The sequence below is a fragment of the Engystomops pustulosus genome, chromosome 8 (assembly GCF_040894005.1).
Source record: "Engystomops pustulosus chromosome 8, aEngPut4.maternal, whole genome shotgun sequence".
Lineage (NCBI taxonomy): Eukaryota > Metazoa > Chordata > Amphibia > Anura > Leptodactylidae > Engystomops > Engystomops pustulosus.
The window spans coordinates 16619777-16643748 of NC_092418.1; the positions used below are offsets into that span (position 1 = coordinate 16619777).

General features: G+C 41.2%; 2 protein-coding genes across 7 annotated transcripts in view; one reads left to right on the plus strand and one right to left on the minus strand.

Moving 5' to 3' along the window:
• Positions 1-10864, minus strand: part of GRAP (GRB2 related adaptor protein) — a 63876-nt gene extending 53012 nt beyond the window's left edge. For 2 of the 3 annotated variants that reach the window (XM_072119919.1, XM_072119921.1), the window contains exons 1-2: positions 10783-10864; positions 10517-10663 (exon numbers count right to left, since the gene is read on the minus strand). The gene's annotated coding sequence lies outside the window, so the exon portion shown is untranslated. The remainder of the gene's footprint in view (positions 1-10516; positions 10664-10782) is intronic. The other variant, XM_072119920.1, reaches the window with a different exon arrangement.
• EPN2 (epsin 2) overlaps positions 3691-23972 on the plus strand; it is a 48810-nt gene continuing 28528 nt past the window's right edge. For 2 of the 4 annotated variants that reach the window (XM_072119912.1, XM_072119918.1), the window contains exon 1: positions 13659-13888. The gene's annotated coding sequence lies outside the window, so the exon portion shown is untranslated. Of the gene's footprint in view, positions 3710-13658; positions 13889-14281; positions 14405-23972 lie in introns of those variants that run through there. The other 2 variants (XM_072119917.1, XM_072119915.1) reach the window with 2 other exon arrangements.

Consider the following 23972-nt stretch of genomic DNA (forward strand, 5'->3'; position numbering starts at 1 on the left):
ATAGGGGGCAGTATTATAGTAGTTATATTCCTGTACATAGGGGGCAGTATTATAGTAGTTATATTCCTGTACATAGGGGGCAGTATTATAGTAGTTATATTCTTGTACATAGGGGGCAGTATTATAGTAGTTATATTCTTGTACATAGGGGGCAGTATTATAGTAGTTATATTCTTGTACATAGGGGGCAGCATTATAGTAGTTATATTCCTGTACATAGGGGGCAGTATTATAGTAGTTATATTCCTGTACATAGGGGCAGTATTATAGTAGTTATATTCTTGTACATAGGGGGCAGTATTATAGTAGTTATATTCCTGTACATAGGGGGCAGTATTATAGTAGTTATATTCTTGTACATAGGGGCAGTATTATAGTAGTTATATTCCTGTACATAGGGGGCAGTATTATAGTAGTTATATCCCTGTACATAGGGGGCAGTATTATAGTAGTTATATTCCTGTACATAGGGGGCAGTATTATAGTAGTTATAGTCTTGTACATAGGGGGCAGTATTATAGTAGTTATATTCCTGTACATAGGGGGCAGTATTATAGTAGTTATATTCTTGTACATAGGGGGCAGTATTATAGTAGTTATATTCTTGTACATAGGGGGCAGTATTATAGTAGTTATATTCCTGTACATAGGGGGCAGTATTATAGTAGTTATATTCTTGTACATAGGGGCAGTATTATAGTAGTTATATTCCTGTACATAGGGGGCAGTATTATAGTAGTTATATTCCTGTACATAGGGGGCAGTATTATAGTAGTTATATTCCTGTACATAGGGGGCAGTATTATAGTAGTTATATACTTGTACATAGGGGGCAGTATTATAGTAGTTATATTCTTGTACATAGGGGGCAGTATTATAGTAGTTATATTCTTGTACATAGGGGGCAGTATTTTAGTAGTTATATACTTGTACATAGGGGGCAGTATTATAGTAGTTATATTCTTGTACATAGGGGGCAGTATTATAGTAGTTATATTCCTGTACATAGGGGGCAGTATTATAGTAGTTATATTCTTGTACATAGGGGGCAGTATTATAGTAGTTATATTCCTGTACATAGGGGGCAGTATTATAGTAGTTATATTCTTGTACATAGGGGGCAGTATTATAGTAGTTATATTCCTGTACATAGGGGGCAGTATTATAGTAGTTATATTCCTGTACATAGGGGCAGTATTATAGTAGTTATATTCTTGTACATAGGGGGCAGTATTATAGTAGTTATATTCCTGTACATAGGGGGCAGTATTATAGTAGTTATATTCCTGTACATAGGGGGCAGTATTATAGTAGTTACATTCTTGTACATAGGGGGCAGTATTATAGTAGTTATATTCCTGTACATAGGGGGCAGTATTATAGTAGTTATATTCTAGTACATAGCGGGCAGTATTATAGTAGTTATATGCCTGTACATAGGGGGGCAGTATTATAGTAGTTATATTCTTGTACATAGGGGGCAGTATTATAGTAGTTATATTCTTGTACATAGGGGGCAGTATTATAGTAGTTATATTCTTGTACATAGGGGGCAGTATTATAGTAGTTATATTCTTGTACATAGGGAGCAGTATTATAGTAGTTATATTCTTGTACATAGGGGGCAGTATTATAGTAGTTATATTCTTGTACATAGGGGGCAGTATTATAGTAGTTATATTCTTGTACATAGGGGACAATATTATAGTAGTTATATTCCTGTACATAGGGGGCAGTATTATAGTAGTTATATTCCTGTACATAGGGGGCAGTATTATAGTAGTTATATTCTTGTACATAGGGGGCAGTATTATAATAGTTATATTCCTGTACATAGGGGGCAGTATTATAGTAGTTATATTCCTGTACATAGGGGACAGTATTATAGTAATGATATTCCTGTACATAGGGGACAGTATTATAGTAGTTATATTCCTGTACATAGGGGGCAGTATTATAGTAGTTTTATTCTTGTACATAGGGGGCAGTATTATTGTAGTTATATTCTTGTACATAGGGGGCAGTATTATTGTAGTTATAATCTTGTACATAGGGGGCAGTATTATTGTAGTTATATTCTTGTACATAGGGGGCAGTATTATTGTAGTTATAATCTTGTACATAGGGGGCAGTATTATAGTAGTTATATTCCTGTACATAGGGGGCAGTATTATAGTAGTTATATCCCTGTACATAGGGGGCAGTATTATAGTAGTTATATTCTTGTACATAGGGGGCAGTATTATAGTAGTTATATTCCTGTACATATGGGGTAGTATTATAGTAGTTATATTCTTGTACATAGGGGGCAGTATTATAGTAGTTATATTCCTGTACATAGGGGCAGTATTATAGTAGTTATATTCTTGTACATAGGGGGCAGTATTATAGTAGCTATATCCTTGTACATAGGGGGCAGTATTATAGTAGTTATATTCTTGTACATAGGGGCAGTATTATAGTAGTAATATTCTTGTACATAGGGGCAGTATTATAGTAGTTATATTCTTGTAGATAGGGGCAGTATTATAGTAGTTATATTCTTGTACATAGGGGGCAGTATTATAGTAGTTATATTCTTGTACATAGGGGGCAGTATTATAGTAGTTATATTCTTGTACATAGGGGGCAGTATTATAGTAGTTATATTCCTGTACATATGGGGCAGTATTATAGTAGTTATATTCTTGTACATAGGGGGCAGTATTATAGTAGTTATAATCCTGTACATAGGGGGCAGTATTATAGTAGTTACGGGGTTAGAGGTTGGAAGAAATGCCTAATAACTGATTTTTTCTTGTACATTTACGGGATACTTTCGATATATGGTGTAACATCTTTAAACATTCCTAATATGGTTCTAGTAGTTGTGGAGTATCTGTAACGCATGCAGGTTAATGATTTACCTATTATACCGTTATGTAAGAACAAAGAATTCTCCACTCAATGCTCCATTACAAGAATGTAGACAACCAGTCGCCCCCTCCGCTGCTGATGATCCCATAAATGATGAAATATTAGGACTTTCAATACATTTGAATAATAATCTTTATTTGTGTAGCGCCATCATAATCTGTAGCGCTTTACGAATCATTTTGAACAGTTTCTTGTCACTGAGACATTGCACCACAAAACGGTCGCCTGCCACACAATTGTGGTGCGGACACTTCTAATATACATGTGCAAGCAGTTTACACTGAAAAGGACTTGCAAGGTACGTCAGAGAACTGGTGCAAGGACCTAAGTAAATGTGCCCCATCAGTTGTCGTCTCTTTTTCTAGCTTTCTTTTGGATTGCAGCGAGCCGCTGTCGGGCTTCGTACACGTAACACTTCCGTACTTGAATTTGCAAAATAATTTGCTTATGTTTATAGGTCACAGCGCTCCCTTAAATAGCGGCAAGTGATGTGTGAGCAGAGGCAGGCAGTGAGGTGACGCCCCTGTGACCGCTGACAGATGTCACCGCATTGCTGCTTCCTGTGCTTGGTCTGGGGTGACATGGTGAGTGATTGTTATGCGGCTGTAAGTTACAGTCAGTCTTATATTGTATGGTGCTTTATGTTCGGTCCTGGTGAAGGACATAGGGGACCTACACGCGTCCCACGACATGGCCTGACGAGCCGGAGGCAGCTGTCACCTCGCTGCCAGGAGCTGGTACTGAGCTATATATAGCCGGTCACCTGCCCTGGATATGCTGGACGCTCAGGGCGGTGAGTTCCTCTCTTCTTATTATTAGTTAAACTTTCAGGTGACAAACCATTGTCATTTGTTTGGGTATAAATAAAGCTTGGCTATTGTTACACAAAGTATAAGAAAAAGTTGCTGAACTTTTTCCACTCGCTTTCTGTATCAATATCTCAACAGTTTCAGAATTGTTACATTTAATTCTCCTTTGCAAAAGTTCCCTGATCACAGCACATGGTTTGTTACATTGTATCGGAGATCTGTCTTGAGTCCATAGACCAATATTTCCTATTCATTTACAAGCCAGGACAGAAAAATAGAGAAAAGAAGACTCTATGACTGTGGCCGTGCTCCGTCCTGCTTGACATATGGTCCCTGCAAGGTCCTGAACAGATGTGGCTGCACTAATGGAGAGGTAATGAGGTCAGGCAGGACCTGCCCTAGTTATAAACTATAAAGAGGCAGAATAGCTCTCCAGATTTTGAGTAATCTCAAAGTCACAAACTAGCGGTGATGATGTCACATCGAGGGAGGTAACATAAAACGATGTCACTACACTGATGATGTCACATGAAGTGATGTCATTACACTGATGATGTCACATGAGCTGATGTAACTACAATTATGATGTCACGTGAACTGATGTCACTACACTTATGATGTCACATGAAGCGATGCGACTACACTGATGATGTCACATGATGCGTTGCCACTACACTGATGATGTCACAAGAGCTGATGTCACTACACTGATGATGTCACATGAAGCAATGCGACTACACTGATGATGTCACATGATGCGTTGCCACTACACTGATGATGTCACATGAACTGATGTCACTACACTGATGATGTCACATGAAGCAATGCCACTACGCTGATGACGTCACATGATGCGTTGCCACTACACTGATGATGTCACATGGAGTGATGTCACTACACTGATGATGTCACATGAAACAATGTCACTACACTGATGATGTCACATGAAGTGATGTCACTGATGATGTCACATGAAGTGATGTCACTGATGATGTCACATGGAGTGATGTCACTACACTGATGATGTCACATGAACTGATGTCACTACACTGATGATGTCACATGAAGCAATGCCACTACGCTGATGACGTCACATGATGCGTTGCCACTACACTGATGATGTCACATGGAGTGATGTCACTACACTGATGATGTCACATGAACTGATGTCACTACACTGATGATGTCACATGAAACAATGTCACTACACTGATGATGTCACATGAAGTGATGTCACTGATGATGTCACATGAAGCAACGTCACTACACTGATGATGTCACATGAAGTGATGTCACTACACTGATGATGTCACATGAAGTGATGTCACTGATGATGTCACATGAAGCAACGTCACTACACTGATGATGTCACATGAAAAAATGTCACTACACTGATGATGTCACATGAAGTGATGTCACTGATGTCACATGAAGAGATGTCACTACACTGATGATGGTACATTAAGTGATGTCACTAGACTGATGATGGTACATGAAGTGATGTCACTAGACTGATGATGTCACATGAAGTGATGTCACTAGACTGATGATGTCACATGAAGTGATGTCACTAGACTGATGATGTTAGGTGAAGTGATGTCACTACACTGATGATGTCACATGAAGCAATGTCACTACACTGATGATGTCACTACACTGATGATGTCACATGAAGCGATGTCACTACACTGATGATGTCACATGAAGTGACAGCTTTACTCTCCAAATGGAGAAGAAGGAATGTAGCAGACTTTCTACTCATGACATCATCACTTTTGGGGTTACCAAACTGATGACATCACATGAAATCTGTCACTACACTTACAATGACACTAGTGATCTCACTGCAATGTGACATAGTAAAATGATATCCCTACTAGAAGGATGTCACATAAAGTAAGATCATGTGACTGTGGATGACCCTGCACTGTCATTATAAACTCTAAATCCAGTTCAGACTGAAAGGACTGCCCTTCAGGTGGCATCATGGTGACCGCAGCGGGTGACGTCATGTGAAAGTGTCCGCACTACACAGAGGTTATTGTGGGCTCTCCCCAGTCATTCATGGAGGTTTCCATATGGACCCAGCTATAGAGAAAGGCTCTGCCCGTTGCCAGCACAGATGGGGGTGACTCATTCGGGGGCCAGGTTTTTTGGAAGAGGGCGTCAGGAAGGAAGAGAGAGAAATAATAGGTCTTCCTGAGGCATCGGCGGGTTTCAGCCTTCCACTTTCCTGCACAGACTCTCTATAGATAAGCCGGCGGTGGACAAGAGGCTGGGAATGATGCCAGGACTGCCCATGATTCCTGGTTACGCCACACACTAATTGGGCATCTGGTGACTCTGTGAGAAGCCGAGGGCAGCTCTGTAACTCATGGAGAGAGGAAAAGACCCAGGTGGGTGACACAGATAGGAGACACACGAATGCTACTCATTCCCCTATAATGCCCACCCCCACATATAGGACACATGCCCAATACTAAAGGGGTACCTTCAGTATTAACCTCTTACTTACTGCATCACAGGTTCCATCATATTTTTTGGAAAATAAATACATTTATGAATGAACTAAACTGACCCTGAAGCATAAAATTCATCTTCTGGGCCCCACAGCTAAGGACCCCACTTTGGGCCGTCTCACCCTGCAGGGATGGCAGCACAGCTACACCGCTAGATAGGTTAGGGTGATGCCACACGTGGCGTTTTTGGTCCTTTTTCAGTCCGCATGTGTTTTTAAATGGACTGAAAACGCATGCTTGAAAACGTGTGGCATCACCCTTAGAGGAGTGACCCCACTTTATATAAGGCACCCACTCCCACAACAAGGTGCTTGAGTAATGCAGGTTACTAGCTCACTTATTCCTGTAAGGGTCTCTCTCCCTTCATTCATACTGACTGTTTCCTGTAACTTCACTCTTGTCATTCATCCTTGACCCTGTGTGTGTTGACCCTGACTTACCTCTGACTTTGTATTTGAGCTGCCTGCCCTGACCTAGGCTCTGACCAGTAACTCTGTTTGTATTCCACCTGCCTACATCTGAATAGCCTGACCCCATGTACCGCACACAGGTGTCTTCTTCAAGAGGTAGCACCCAGGTGGTCTCCTAGAATAGTCAAGATCCCTATATAGAGGTTAAAGGGTGAAAACAGGGATGTAATTTAGAAAAAGAAGTGCCCAAAGCCAAACTGGATTGTTGGCATGGGGAGTCCACAACCGTCTGTATCAGTGGTGGAGCAGAAGACCCCCCTATGGTTGCCCTAGAGAAGAAACAACATACACCATTTATGACTTATCGGATTGGAGACAAGTCTTGTTCTGGGAACGTCTCAGCTTTTCAGATTTTCCCTTATTCATGCAGTTCCTGCTATTTCTATTCATTGTCTTACAAGACTTTTATCTATACATACATGGGGCGGGAGCTGACTGTGCACAGATGTACAATGTATTGTGGTGGCAGGCTTGTCAAGATTAAAGGAATGTGATGACTTTACTGCTGGCTTTATCTATGGAGGAAAGGAGAGGGGGGGGGGGACGAGGACAGAGATGAATGGTGGTGGGACAGAAAGATTAATATTATCACCCAGCACACTCATCACTATACCTATACTGTGCACCAGCAACCTCTGCCTGCTCTACTTTCTTCTTATCTCTCTGTCCTCTTGAGAATTTTTGGTGCCATGGGAAAGGAAAGCGGAGAGGTCTCTGTACTAGGACAGCCCTCATCAAGGTATCAGTTCTAAAATATCAGGACCACCCCGGTCCATAGTCCCTATGAGGTCATACAGATGTTAGAGAGACCTAATTTCGTTCTAATTTCTTTCATTTTTTACATTCTATTGCCTGTATAAATAAAAAGGGGGGCTATGAACCCAGACACACCCACACATACACCTGTACTGCATTCTGGGATCCCCCTTTACTTTAGGTTTAGGTACCCCAATAGGTAACCACTATTCCTTCTCGCAGAATTCATAGACTGTGGCTCAGTTCAGCTCAGCCCTGCTCCGTGCCGTGTCTACAGCCTGGGCCAGGCCTGGATTTTCTCTTACAGGGGATTATGGTAAACTAAATCCTATACTGTGGATGGAGGAACTAGAAGCTGCTCTATAAACACAGGCGGGCCCTAAAAGGAGAGATGGCATGTGTTAATCGAATGGCATGAGAGCGAAATGTAAATGATATGTCACCGAGCTGCCAGGGGGCCTGTGGTCACATGACTGATACTACTCAGGGTTTCCTTATTCACCTCCATCCACTGTCTGCAGCTTTACAGATGTGCAAACAAATAAAGGAAACCAACTCAAAGACGAGGGAATGAGTGAACGAGGGAAACAGTCCTGTACTTTTCAGCACTCAGAGACACTTAGGAGCTCAAACTCCAACTATCCATAGGAGTCTCACTACTACAACCCCCAGAAATAAAACACTTACTTCCAAACTATATACAGACCCTAAATAAAACATTTAACACAGATTCCAGACCAAACAATAAATAATACCAAAACTAGACCAGAAAATCAAAAATACAAACCCCAGTCCCGACTATCACCAATACAGACCCCAGGTCAGACTATAAATAATACAGACTCCAGATCAGACTATAACATAATAGATGAAAACATAAAATTGAGAGAAGCTGCTCCTCCTCTTTTTAACTCCATTCCTGGACATCTGAAAAACTGAACGTTTGAAATACAGATCACACACTAGACAGTAAGTACCCAAATCAATCAACCTAAATCAATACATAATGGGGTGTCAGTTCCCCTGCATTCTCTATATCAAATACAAGCAAGAAACTATGAGCAAAACTATATTTTATGGCACAAAAGACCATAACAAACATATTCTATTATGTAAAGTTATCCTAACTTTACAAGGAGGGGTAAGGAGAAAACATCTTCCCTCGCTCTGTATCTATAGTGTATATATAATTTACATATGCTAAGAATCCATGTATACTCCTGTACCAGGAAGATACTATCACACCTCTGCAGATCTAGGACTCAAGTTTAGGCTGAATGATATCAGTAATTCATATAAATATTTTTTTTATTATAATACTAGTTAGGTATAATAATTTGATTGTCAGGATGAGACACCTAGAATCCCCCTTGAAGCAGTTGCAAGCGGCCTTTGATGTCAAAGTCCTCATGGCTTTATACCCTTCATGTGAATAGGGTTGAGGTGCAATACAATGCACAGCCACACTGTACGTAGTAGGAAGTGAAGTGGGGCAATATACTCTAGGGCAGGGGTAGGGAACCTATGGCTCGGGAGCCATATGTGGCTCTTTTGATGGCTGCATCTGGCTCTCAGACAAATCATTGATTAATAGCGATCGACAGTGTGTACATCTAAGACACACACAGCGATGACCACTGGATGCAGGCCGGCATGTGCTGTGGCTACCTATCTACTGGGGGCACGTATGTGCTGGCACTACCTATTTACTGGGACCTGGGGGCATGTGATAGGGCTACCTGTCTACTGGGAGGTATTTGCTGTGGCTACCTATCTACTGTGGGCATGTGCTATGACTACCTATCTAACTTGGGTATGTGCTGGGGCTACCTATCTACTGGGAGTATGTGCTGTGGCTACCTATCTACTGAGGAGCATGTTCTGTGACTGCCTATCTACTGGGGAGCATGTTCTGTGACTGCCTATCTACTGGGGAGCATGTGCTGTGACTGCCTATCTACTGGGGAGCATGTGCTGTGACTACCTATCTACTGGGGGTCATGTGCTGTGGCAACCTATCTACTGAGGACATGTGCCTGGGCTACCTATCTACCGGGGGCATTTGCTGGGGCTAACTGTCTGCTGCAGGAATGTGCTGTTACTACCTATCTACTGGGAGGCATGTGGTGTGGCTACCTATTTACTAGCAGGCATGTGATGGTGCTACCTATCTACTGGGGGGCATGTACTGTGGCGACCTATCTACTTTGGGGCATATGCTGGGGCTAGGTGTCTATTTGGGTGCATGTGCTGTGGCTATCGACCGGGGGCATGTATTAGGGCTAGCTATCTACTGGGGGCATGTGCTGGGGCTACCTAGTTACTGGGGGCCATGTGATGTGGGTACCTGTCTACTGGGGGCACTTACTGGGGCTACCTATCTACTGAGGGGCATGTGCTGTGGCTACCCATTTACTAGAGGCCATTTACTGCTGCTACTTATCTACTGGGGGGGGGGGCATGTGCTGTGGCTACCTATCTACTGGGGGGCCATGTACTGTGGCTACCTATCTACTGGTGACATGTGCTGTGGCTACCTATCTACTAGAGAGGGAACTGCTGTGCTACCTATCTACTGGGGGGGGGGGGGGGTCATGTGCTTTGGCTACTTATCTCCTGGGGGACATGTGCCTTGGCTACCTATCTACTGGGGGACATGTGCATATTGTATGGCTCTCACAGAATTACATTTTAAAATATGTGGTGTTCATGGCTCTCTCAGCCAAAAAGGTTCCTGACCCCTGCTCTAGGGCATTGAGAGGGCAGAGGAAGGGTCCTGGCTCAATATATGAAAATCTGTGCCAGTGTGCGATGTAAATTTCATCCTATTATTTTGTCACTTTATATCACAAATTCTAAAAAATTTTGGATAAATTCTCGTGCCCACACAATTTCCATCCCAATCTCACTAATGATAATACACTAGGCCATGTTGCCCGCCCTCTGTTATGTCCGCTATGAAGCCCTTGAGGGGCACAGCTGTTTGATAGTGACTCTCCTGGCCCCCCGAGTGCCCCCCTAAGCAGATCACTCTCTAACCACAAACCTTTTATCAAATTCTCCAGTGCTCACATTGCACACAGTTACCAGGAGGTCAATGCCGCAGCTCCAGCTCCTTCCCGGCCTCCGCTGTCTGATTTTATTATATTTCCATTAGATTGAACTGCTGGCGACATCTACTCACTGTCATTGTCTGGGAAATGAGGAAATAAAAACAGGCTAATGATGGTCTGGGGTCCCCAAGAGACCCCCCCCCCTCCCCCCCGCGCCCCGCATGATCTGACCGGGGTATTATCAGTGAATTATACACACTTTTATGTTCCGATGACTCAATTGATTGTGATTTGTCTGAAGGGAAGGTGAAGTCATTAAAGGGAAGCTCTGCACCTGAAAAAAATGTTAAAATCTCCATAAAATGTCCAGTCACTTTGTAATTACTTTTCTTTACTTTTTTGTTTTAATTTGAAGCTACACAATGGGGCACATTTTCTTAGAAAGTCGGAAACTGCACTAAAAGTGCTATTTCCATATATAGGGGCACATTTACTAAGGGTCCGCAGCCGCGAATCTGTCGCCGACTTTCGCGCTACAGAAATCGGGGGCGTGGCCACCGGACAACCCGAAGGATTCGGAAAAACCACAGAATTTAAAAAGCCATTTGTGTCGCAAGATCAAGCACTCAGATACACCAGAAAAAAGCAGGTGAACTTCGGCGGACCTCGGCGCAGCAGCGACACCTGGTGAAAATCGGCGCACGGACCTTAGTGAATCCCAGCAGAACCCGAATCAGCGTCGGAGAACCCACCGCTGGATCGCGAATGGACCGGGTAAGTAAATGTGCCCCATAGTGATCGGTGCGGCAATTCACTAACATCATGCGCCAGAAATCATGAATCTGTCTCTTCCCACACTGGCCCGACAGAGTTCACCAACTTTTTTGTGGTGCACCTTTCACATAGGCCATGCGACACAATTTGCAAGTTAAATATAGCGTAGCTGCGCCACAAAAGGGTCACGTGCGACACAATAGCAGCATAGACACTTCTTAAATACCTGTGCAAGAATAAGGTGCAGAGTCCGACAAAAATGCAGCACAACGCTCTTAGTAAATGTGCCCCAAGGTGAACGCAGCTCTAGATGTGACTAGAGGAAATGGAGGAATACATCAGCATTCTGTTTCTATGACTATATCCATTACCATAATATTAATGATTTATTTTATTTTATCTTTTGAAAGGGTTGTCCATGGCGGCCATATTATTAGTCACCCAGCTTTTCCACAAATGAAAAGATGATAGATGCACCTGATAAGACGGACGACTATGTTGGAAGTATAGAGTATTTACATCACATTTACATGAAGGTTGATGAATTTGGGCTTCCATCAGCGGCTGTAGGTTAAGGAATATTTTTTTTGTTATAAACAAACAGGGCCTTACCTGCCTCTGTGGACACAGGGCTTGGTTAGCGAGGGAAACCAATCAGAGATCAGATTACATTTGTCCTGGGCAGTTTGGAAAATGAGAGCTGATCTCTGATTGGTTGCTATGGGCTACAGGCTTAGAGTAAGTACACTAGGCCTAAAATTTTTCCCATATAATTTAATTTTACTTGTTTGTTACCCCCATGAGGGAAGGCATTGTTGAGGTGCCAGAGGCATAACACAGAGCTACGCTGTCCCATTATAAAATTGGTTACATGACCGCTACCACATACTTGTGATTTATAAAACTATATGTCTGTTTACATGACAGAGGAGCCCACGGACCATATAACTGTACATGGAAACACTGCAGAACACTTCCAGTCCTATAAAAAGTCAAAATCCCCCCTTTAATATAACACAGCATTACAAGTGTCTATGATGTCAGGGCTCGGGCCCCATCACTCGCTTTATTGTATTTGCCATTGAAATAATAATCACACAGAGTAAAGGTATTGGCCTATAAAATGTGTTTGGATAAGGCAGAGTAACCTTGGTGAGCGATCGGATAGCAGATGGGGATTAATGCAGCGAGCCGGCCTGCCAGAGCACGAGCATGGACTCCAGCGCCTTCCAATTTAAAGGGATATTTATCTCCATGGGTGGGATGTGGGTTTCCTTCACCTGGGCCAAATATTCCTTTTTCTGTCTAAGGTCTGTGGCTAAATACCCTGGCAAAGGCCAAGTACATGCTGGCAATGCTTGCCACCTAGCAATGGGGTACATGAACTGCCACATAACTTATTCCTCTGCCTGTACCCCTAAACTATAATGCTATAATAATTCTCCCAACTCATCCCTGATTCATTATCAGAAATAGTTTAGCAATTTCCCATAATACTGGATTTTATTTTGATTTATAGATTTATTTAGTTTATTATTTTACAATTTTATGTTTTTTTATACTTAAAACATATAATAAAATATTATTACATATCCCCTACTTAAGAACACTCAACTTACATACGACCCCTAGTTACAAACGGACCTCTGGATATTGGTAATTTATTGTGCTTTAGTCCTAGGCTACAATGATCAGCTGTAACAGTTATCAAATGTGTCTGTAATGAAGCTTTAGTGTTAATCCTGATTCTTATGACAACCCAACATTTTTAAAATCCAATTGTCACAGAGACCAAAAAAGTTCTTGCTGGGATTACAATGATAAAATATACAGTTCCGACTTACATACAAATTCAACTTAAGAACAAACCTACAGAACCTATCTGGTATGTAACCCGGGGACTATCTGTTCATTCATATACTTGATATCACAATACAATGACATTGTTACTGATGCATATATACAGTATATATTTATATTATATGTACATCAAAGTTCTTTTCTTTGTAATTTTTCTGTAATGCTTCTAACATTCCCATAAGGGAGACCTAATGCAACAATTTATCATAGTGGCTTTAGTTCTGGCATTGCTGTGACTTGTAGTCCAGTAACAGCTGGCATGGCATCGGTGCCCTACAAAACTATTGTATTTACATAATATGTCTCCTTCTCATAGTGTCCATTCTATCACCTTCCTTTACACAATGTATCAGGGTATCTACAATGTCAGACATAGTCAGGGTAGAGTGTAGCTGGCACCTCAGGGGGTGCATGGAATCAGGACCCCCCAGCCCTGGCTCTCCCTTCCTCCTCCCTGCTCTCCCCCTCCCTTCCTTGCAGGCTCTAGTTTCTCTCTCCCTCCTCCCTTCTCTCCTCCCCTCATCTTTCCCTGGCTGCCTCACATCTCTCTGCCGCCCGTCTGGGTCTCAATAGACACCCGATCCCTTCTCACCAGTGGCCCGCTGAGGTCTCACCCTGAGCTGGGAGGGGTGGGGGGAGAGGAGCACCCTCCCTGCCCCCTCTGCACACAGTCATAGGAGACCCTGCTTGGCACAGAGAAGACCCCTGCATGAAGAAGAGAGTCTACTAAGGTGAGTGTGGGTGGCTTTTCCTTTTTAGGGTGTGTGGGTTGGTGTGTTTACTTGCAGATCTGGAGGGGAAAGGGGGCCTTCACCCACTCTGCCACCCTGCAGATGCCCAGGGGCCTGTTGCATGAGATGTCTGGAGGAAGAGGCCTCTTCTTCAGGGTGTGGGAATGCATTCACCCACCTCCTCCTCCATCCTTGTGTATTTATGACTATTTCTTGATACATTGTATCCCTGTATTTCTCCCCCCCTCCCCATAAACTTGCATGCCAGGCCTTCCCTCCCTGCACCATGCCCTTCCAGCTCAAGAATTCCAGTGGGCAGAGTATGTTGGCATGTAGCTCAAAGCTTGTTAAAATATCCTTCCCTCCCTAAAATACCTCCTGGCACAGTGAACTATTTGTGCTGGATACACTTCTACCTCTGCAACTTCTACGTTATTCCATGGAACTTACCGCACCCTATGGCCAGGGGATGGCACCAGTGCCCACCAGCAGGAAGCTTTTGACATGCATTTACTGGTGGGTACCATAATGTAAACTCTAATGAGTCCTGGGATGAGATTGCAGGATCCATGTTGCTCTGTAACCTTTTGTTCCTGAGGGTCTCAGTGCAGGGGGTGGGGGGAGGTTATGTGCAGGAAGTTTAGGTTGTGGCAACACTTATCCCCTTGTATCAGATGCATTGTAGCCCTTGTATTGTTACATTATGTGGACCTTCTCATCACTCTCCCCAGTTTACAATTCGGCTTTGGAAACTTCTTAACCACCTGTGTGCTGGGCAGACTTTTTATTCGCTTACGTCCTGAGTGAATGTAAAATCTGGAAAAACCTGCTGCAGGAGCCGGGTATTTTTATTTCTGCTCTGAAATATGTTGTTGCATTATTGCGTTGCATATTTTGTGGGGGTGTTGCTGTCTGTTTCATTTTGCATGTCAAGTATTTCGCACTTAACCCTCGGTTGAAGGTGTTGACGTCTGTGTAAAGGAGGATATTTTTTTATTTATTTTGGGTGTCGTAAAGTTAAACTACGCCTCATTCTGGATTTGTGAAACACACGTGGGGTGAGCTGGTAAACATTGGCCAAAAACTGGGATTGTTGAGGCTGTAAGTGAAATATACATTCCCTTTAAATTAGTTGTAGGGGAAAGCTGGGTGCCAAGCAATATGTGCGCCATTACAGATCCAGCACAAAGTGAACAAACTACATGCAGATGTTGTTCATGGTCTGTTTTGAAACCAGGACCCCAATGCTGAAAGGGAAGGCTGGGTGACTTACAGGCATTGCCAAAAATTACACGTAACTTAGTGTTTCCCTATAGGGAGAAAGTTAGGGATGTTGGAATTCTTGTCATTCCAATGCAGTATTTCCCCTGTAGGGACACACTGAGGAAGCTGGTTTTAGGGAAAATAGAAATAAAACCATCCTATATCTCAGGAGGGTCCCCCACAGCTGCAGTTTTCAGAACTTCGGATTGCAAGTGGTTATAGTGCATGTGACCACTTAGCCAATCCCTGGTGTCAGCAATCATATCTAGGTGACTGGTATGTGACCACTAAGCCAATCCCTGGTGTCAGCAATCATATCAAGGTGACTGGTATGTGAGCACTGAGCCAATCCCCGGTGTCACTGTTTATATCTAAGTGACTAGACTTTGACCACTGCTCCAATCCCTGGTGTCAGTGGTCATATCTAGCTGACTGGTCTGTGAACTCTGGTGTCAGTGGTCATATCTAGCTGACTGGCCTGTGAACTCTGCTGTCAGCGGTCATATTTGGGTGACTGGCATGTGACCACTGAGCCAATTCACATCTAGCTGACTGGTTTGTTACTGAGCCAATCCCTGGTGTTATTGATCATATCTCGTTGACTTGTATGTGACCACTGAGCCAATCCCTGGTGTCATTGATCATATCTGGCTAACTGGTTTGTTACTGAGCCAATCCCTGGTTTCAGTGGTCATATCTAAGTGATTGCCATGGTACCAGTGCCAGGATTGGCACAGCGATCACGTGAACAACGTACATATAGTCCAAATGGTGTACAGTATAAGCATCTGGGATCAAGAGCCTCTGCTGCAGTCATGGAGGTCCTCCTGAGAGTTAAGTTTGGGTTTCACCTTCTAATATATGGAAATTGTTTTTGATGGGGTTTTTCTAATAATCAGACGACCCCTTTAACTAGTGACATCCTGAACATCAGCTTTGTATATGAAGCACTAGTGGGAGAGAGAGAGAGACGGCTTCATATTAAGCAGCCAAGATACAATGTTTGTGTTGCTTGTATCAGTGGAGCACCAAGGAGATAGAAGCCCAGGAGGATTGCCCTCAGTGTGATGAGGTTCTTGTATAAAGTATTTTTATCTCATGTACAGCCTGTGCCTTTTCTGGGAAAGCTGGATGTCAACAAACATGGCTGCCAGAGGGGCGTCACTCACCTTTACCAGGCTACTGAATGCCAGCGCACCAATATATGAATGGATAATTTATAGACTTGTAGATGTGCTTCATAAACATTTTATATATTTTTTTTTGTTCTAATTATAAGTTGCAGACTTTGTTTAACTCTCGAGCTACATTAGCAATTCTGCTATATGTCGTTGGTAACATTCATAAAGCCTGTAGCCAGACACTATTGAGCAGTTTACGCTAGCCTGAATGGCAGATCAGTTCAGAATAAGTAATGTCATGTATGTACACAGTGAGTGCACCAACCGCAGAATAGTGAGTGCAGCTCCGGGGTATAATACAGGATGTAACTCAGGATCAGTACAGGATAAGTAATGTCATGTATGTACACAGTGACTGCACCAGCAGCAGAATAGTGAGTGCAGCTCTGGGTATAATACAGGATGTAACTCAGGATCAGTACAGGATAAGTAATGTCATGTATGTACACAGTGACTGCACCAGCAGCAGAATAGTGAGTGCAGCTCTGGGGTATAATACAGGATGTAACTCAGGATCAGTACAGGATAAGTAATGTCATGTATGTACACAGTGACTGCACCAGCAGCAGAATAGTGAGTGCAGCTCTGGGTATAATACAGGATGTAACTCAGGATCAGTACAGGATAAGTAATGTCATGTATGTACACAGTGACTGAACCAGCAGCAGAATAGTGAGTGCAGCTCTGGGGTATAAAACAGGATGTAACTCAGGATCAGTACAGGATAAGTAATGTCATGTATGTGCACAGTGACTGCACCAGCAGAATAGTGAGTGCAGCTCTGGGGTATAATACTGGATGTAACTCAGGATCAGTGCAGGATAAGTAATGTCATGTATGTACACAGTGACTGCACCAGCAGCAGAATAGTGAGTGCAGCTCTGGGATATAATACAGGATGTAACTCAGGATCAGTACAGGATAAGTAATGTCATGTATGTACACAGTGACTGCACCAGCAGCAGAATAGTGAGTGCAGCTCTGGAGTATAATACAGGATGTAACTCAGGATCAGTACAGGATAAGTAATGTCATGTATGTACACACTGACTGCACCAGCAGCAGAATAGTGAGTGCAGCTCTGGGGTATAATACAAGATGTAACTCAGGATCAGTACAGGATAAGTAATGTCATGTATGTACAGTGACTGCGCCAGCAGCAGAATAGTGAGTGCAGCTCTGGAGTATAATACAGGATGTAACTCAGGATCAGTACAGGATAAGTAATGTCATGTATGTACACACTGACTGCACCAGCAGCAGAATAGTGAGTGCAGCTCTGGGGTATAATACAAGATGTAACTCAGGATCAGTACAGGATAAGTAATGTCATGTATGTACACAGTGACTGCACCAGCAGCAGAATAGTGAGTGCAGCTCTGTAGTATGATACAGGACGTAACTCAGGATCAGTACAGGATAAGTAATGTCATGTATGTACACAGTGACTGCACCAGCAGCAGAATAGTGAGTGCAGCTCTGGAGTATAATACAGGATGTAACTCAGGATCAGTACAGGATAAGTAATGTCATGTATGTACACAGTGACTGCACCAGCAGCATAATAGTGAGTGCAGCTCTGTAGTATAATACAGGATGTAACTCAGGATCAGTACAGGATAAGTAATGTCATGTATGTACACAGTGACTGCACCAGCAGCAGAATAGTGAGTGCAGCTCTGGGGTATAATACAGGATGTAACTCAGGATCAGTACAGGATAAGTAATGTCATGTATGTACACAGTGACTGCACCAGCAGCAGAATAGTGAGTGCAGCTCTGTAGTATGATACAGGACGTAACTCAGGATCAGTACAGGATAAGTAATGTCATGTATGTACACAGTGACTGCACCAGCAGCAGAATAGTGAGTGCAGCTCTGTAGTATGATACAGGACGTAACTCAGGATCAGTACAGTAACATAAAGTGACTCATCTGTTAAGGGGGCTGTTAACATTATTAGACAGAGTTACAATAACTAAAGCCTATATTTCTTGTCTAAGTATACACTGCCACAGCTTCCACCTCTGCCCCAAAATTTGGTCACCTGTCTCCGGCTATGCACATACACTACTGCAGCAGCCAAATAACGACCTCAGTGGTCTCATGTCTAATCCTGATGAGGCCAAAAAATTGTACAGGGAGGGAAGACTATAGGACCGTTGGGAATTGGAAATGAACATCTGGGACTTGGTCCCCTAAAACCCTTTATATAGAAGACCTCTAGAGCCCTATTCCTGGTCGTGTTGTATTGGGTTCCTCTTGTCTACCTTCTACTTGAGCTACACTAAAGATAACGTGAAGTTTTGGAAGAAGTGTGAGACCAGCTATAAAAGACGCTGATGTTTTGTTGCTCGGCAGCGGCTCAGACGTCACGGAAAGTAATCACAGCACCGCGCAGATATAATCATCATGTTCATTAATGAAAAAACATAGAAGGACATTACACAGTGTGATTGGTAAAAATACACAGACCGGAGCCTGGTATATACATTCATATGTCACCTACCAGCGCTTTATTTATTGTGCTGCAATCCTCAGCACAATCACGCGGCAAATATTTGTCTTACAGCGACGACAAGAAATGAAAATAAAAAGCGTCTGACAGTAAAGTGGAATCCAGGTCTACATCTCAGTGTTATCTGTATGAATAATCTGCCATCATATGCTCCACCATTACAGATTTTTATCCATATGGGGCAGTATTATAGCAGTTATATACCTGTACATAGGGGGCAGTATTATAGTAGTTATATTCCTGTACATAGGGGGCAGTATTATAGTAGTTATATTCTTGTACATAGGGGGCAGTATTATAGTAGTTATATTCTTGTACATAGGGGCAGTATTATAGTAGTTATATTCTTGTAAATAAGGGACAGTATTATAGTAGTTATATTCCTGTACATAGGGGGCAGTATTATAGTAGTTATATTCTTGTACATAGGGGGCAGTATTATAGTAGTTATATCCTTGTACATAGGGGCAGTATTATAGTAGTTATAGTCTTGTACATAGGGGGCAGTATTATAGTAGTTATATTCTTGTACATAGGAGGCAGTATTATAGTAGTTATATTCTTGTACATGGGAGGCAGTATTATAGTAGTTATATTCTTGTACATAGGGGGCAGTATTATAGTAGTTATATTCCTGTACATAGGGGGCAGTATTATAGCAGTTATTTTCTTGTACATAGGGGGCAGTATTATAGTAGTTATATTCTTGTACATGGGAGGCAGTATTATAGTAGTTATATTCTTGTACATAGGGGGCAGTATTATAGTAGTTATATTCCTGTACATAGGGGGCAGTATTATAGCAGTTATTTTCTTGTACATAGGGGGCAGTATTATAGTAGTTATATTCCTGTACATAGGGGGCAGTATTATAGTAGTTATATTCCTGTACATAGGGGGCAGTATTATAGTAGTTATATTCCTGTACATAGGGGGCAGTATTATAGTAGTTATATTCCTGTACATAGGGGGCAGTATTATAGTAGTTATATTCCTGTACATAGGGGGCAGTATTATAGCAGTTATTTTCTTGTACATAGGGGGCAGTATTATAGTAGTTATATTCCTGTACATAGGGGGCAGTATTATAGTAGTTATATTCCTGTACATAGGGGGCAGTATTATAGTAGTTATATTCCTGTACATAGGGGGCAGTATTATAGTAGTTATATTCCTGTACATAGGGGGCAGTATTATAGTAGTTATATTCCTGTACATAGGGGGCAGTATTATAGTAGTTATATTCCTGTACATAGGGGGCAGTATTATAGTAGTTATATTCCTGTACATAGGGGGCAGTATTATAGCAGTTATTTTCTTGTACATAGGGGGCAGTATTATAGCAGTTATATTCCTGTACATAGGGGCAGTATTATAGTAGTTATATTCCTGTACATAGGGGGCAGTATTATAGTAGTTATATTCTTGTACATAGGGGGCAGTATTATAGTAGTTATATTCTTGTACATAGGGGGCAGTATTATAGTAGTTATATTCTTGTACATAGGGGGCAGTATTATAGTAGTTATATTCTTGTACATAGGGGGCAGTATTATAGTAGTTATATTCTTGTACATAGGGGGCAGTATTATAGTAGTTATATTCTTGTACATAGGGAGCAGTATTATAGTAGTTATATTCCTGTACATAGGGGGCACTATTATAGTAGTTATATCCCTGTACATAGGGGGCACTATTATAGTAGTTATATTCCTGTACATAGGGGCAGTATTATAGTAGTTATATTCTTGTACATAGGGGGGCAGTATTATAGTAGTTATATTCTTGTACATAGGGGGCAGTATTATAGCAGTTATTTTCTTGTACATAGGGGGCAGTATTATAGTAGTTATATTCCTGTACATAGGGGGAGTATTATAGTAGTTATAGTCTTGTACATAGGGGGCAGTATTATAGTAGTTATATTCCTGTACATAGGGGGCAGTATTATAGTAGTTATATTCCTGTACATAGGGGGCAGTATTATAGTAGTTATATTCCTTTACATAGGGGGCAGTATTATAGTAGTTATATTCTTGTACATGGGGGGCAGTATTATAGTAGTTATATTCCTGTACATAGGGGGCAGTATTATAGTAGTTATATTCCTGTACATAGGGGGCAGTATTATAGCAGTTATTTTCTTGTACATAGGGGGCAGTATTATAGTAGTTATATTCCTGTACATAGGGGCAGTATTATAGTAGTTATATTTCTGTACATAGGGGGCAGTATTATAGTAGTTATATTCTTGTACATAGGGGGCAGTATTATAGTAGTTATATTCTTGTACATAGGGGGCAGTATTATAGTAGTTATATTCTTGTACATAGGGGGCAGTATTATAGTAGTTATATTCTTGTACATAGGGGGCAGTATTATAGTAGTTATATTCTTGTACATAGGGGGCAGTATTATAGTAGTTATATTCTTGTACATAGGGAGCAGTATTATAGTAGTTATATTCCTGTACATAGGGGGCACTATTATAGTAGTTATATCCCTGTACATAGGGGGCACTATTATAGTAGTTATATTCCTGTACATAGGGGCAGTATTATAGTAGTTATATTCTTGTACATAGGGGGGCAGTATTATAGTAGTTATATTCTTGTACATAGGGGGCAGTATTATAGCAGTTATTTTCTTGTACATAGGGGGCAGTATTATAGTAGTTATATTCCTGTACATAGGGGCAGTATTATAGTAGTTATAGTCTTGTACATAGGGGGCAGTATTATAGTAGTTATATTCCTGTACATAGGGGGCAGTATTATAGCAGTTATTTTCTTGTACATAGGGGGCAGTATTATAGTAGTTATATTCTTGTACATAGGGGGTAGTATTATAGTAGTTATATTCCTGTACATAGGGGCAGTATTATAGTAGTTATATTCCTGTACATAGGGGGCAGTATTATAGTAGTTATATTCTTGTACATAGGGGGCAGTATTATAGTAGTTATATTCTTGTACATAGGGGGCAATATTATAGTAGTTATATTCTTGTACATAGGGGGCAGTATTATAGTAGTTATATTCTTGTACATAGGGGGCAGTATTATAGTAGTTATATTCTTGTACGTAGGGGGCAGTATTATAGTAGTTATATTCTTGTACATAGGGGGCAGTATTATAGTAGTTATATTCTTGTACGTAGGGAGCGGTATTATAGTAGTTATATTCCTGTACATAGGGGGCACTATTATAGTAGTTATATCCCTGTACATAGGGGGCAGTATTATAGTAGTTATATTCCTGTACATAGGGGCAGTATTATAGTAGTTATATTCTTGTACATAGGGGGGCAGTATTATAGTAGTTATATTCTTGTACATAGGGGGCAGTATTATAGTAGTAATATTCCTGCACATAGGGGGCAGTATTATAGTAGTTATATACTTGTACATAGGGAGCAGTATTATAGTAGTTATATTCTTGTACATAGGAGGCAGTATTATAGCAGTTATTTTCTTGTACATAGGGGCAGTATTATAGTAGTTATATTCTTGTACATAGGGGGCAGTATTATAGTAGTTGTATTCTTGTACATAGGGGCAGTATTATAGTAGTTATATTCCTGTACATAGGGGGCAGTATTGTAGTAGTTACATTCTTGTACATAGGGGGCAGTATTATAGTAGTTATATTTTTGTACATAGGGGGCAGTATTATAGTAGTTACATTCTTGTACATAGGGGGCAGTATTATAGTAGTTATATTTTTGTACATAGGGGGCAGTATTATAGTAGTTATATTCTTGTACATAGGAGGCAGTATTATAGTAGTTGTATTCTTGTACATAGGGGGCAGTATTGTAGTAGTTACATTTTTGTACATAGGGGGCAGTATTATAGTAGTTATATTCCTGTACATAGGGGCCAGTATTATAGTAGTTATATTCCTGTACATAGGGGGCAGTATTATAGTAGTTATATTCCTGTACATAGGGGCCAGTATTATAGTAGTTATATTCCTGTACATAGGGGGCAGTATTATAGTAGTTATATTCTTGTACATAGGGGTCAGTATTATAGTAGTTATATTCCTGTACATAGGGGCCAGTATTATAGTAGTTATATTCCTGTACATAGGGGGCACTATTATAGTAGTTATATTCTTGTACATAGGGGGCAGTAATATAGTAGTTATATTCTTGTACATAGGGGTCAGTATTATAGTAGTTATATTCCTGTACATAGGGGCCAGTATTATAGTAGTTCTATTCCTGTACATAGGGGGCATTATTATAGTAGTTATATTCTTGTACATAGGGGGCAGTATTATAGTAGTTATATTCTTGTACATAGGGGGCAGTATTATAGTAGTTATATTCTTGTACATAGGGGGCAGTATTATAGTAGTTATATTCTTGTACATAGGGGGCAGTATTATAGTAGTTATATTCTTGTACATAGGGGGCAGTATTATAGTAGTTATATTCTTGTACATAGGGAGCAGTATTATAGTAGTTATATTCCTGTACATAGGGGGCACTATTATAGTAGTTATATCCCTGTACATAGGGGGCACTATTATAGTAGTTATATTCCTGTACATAGGGGCAGTATTATAGTAGTTATATTCTTGTACATAGGGGGGCAGTATTATAGTAGTTATATTCTTGTACATAGGGGGCAGTATTATAGCAGTTATTTTCTTGTACATAGGGGGCAGTATTATAGTAGTTATATTCCTGTACATAGGGGCAGTATTATAGTAGTTATAGTCTTGTACATAGGGGGCAGTATTATAGTAGTTATATTCCTGTACATAGGGGGCAGTATTATAGTAGTTATATTCCTGTACATAGGGGGCAGTATTATAGTAGTTATATTCCTTTACATAGGGGGCAGTATTATAGTAGTTATATTCTTGTACATGGGGGGCAGTATTATAGTAGTTATATTCCTGTACATAGGGGGCAGTATTATAGTAGTTATATTCCTGTACATAGGGGGCAGTATTATAGCAGTTATTTTCTTGTACATAGGGGGCAGTATTATAGTAGTTATATTCCTGTACATAGGGGCAGTATTATAGTAGTTATATTTCTGTACATAGGGGGCAGTATTATAGTAGTTATATTCTTGTACATAGGGGGCAGTATTATAGTAGTTAT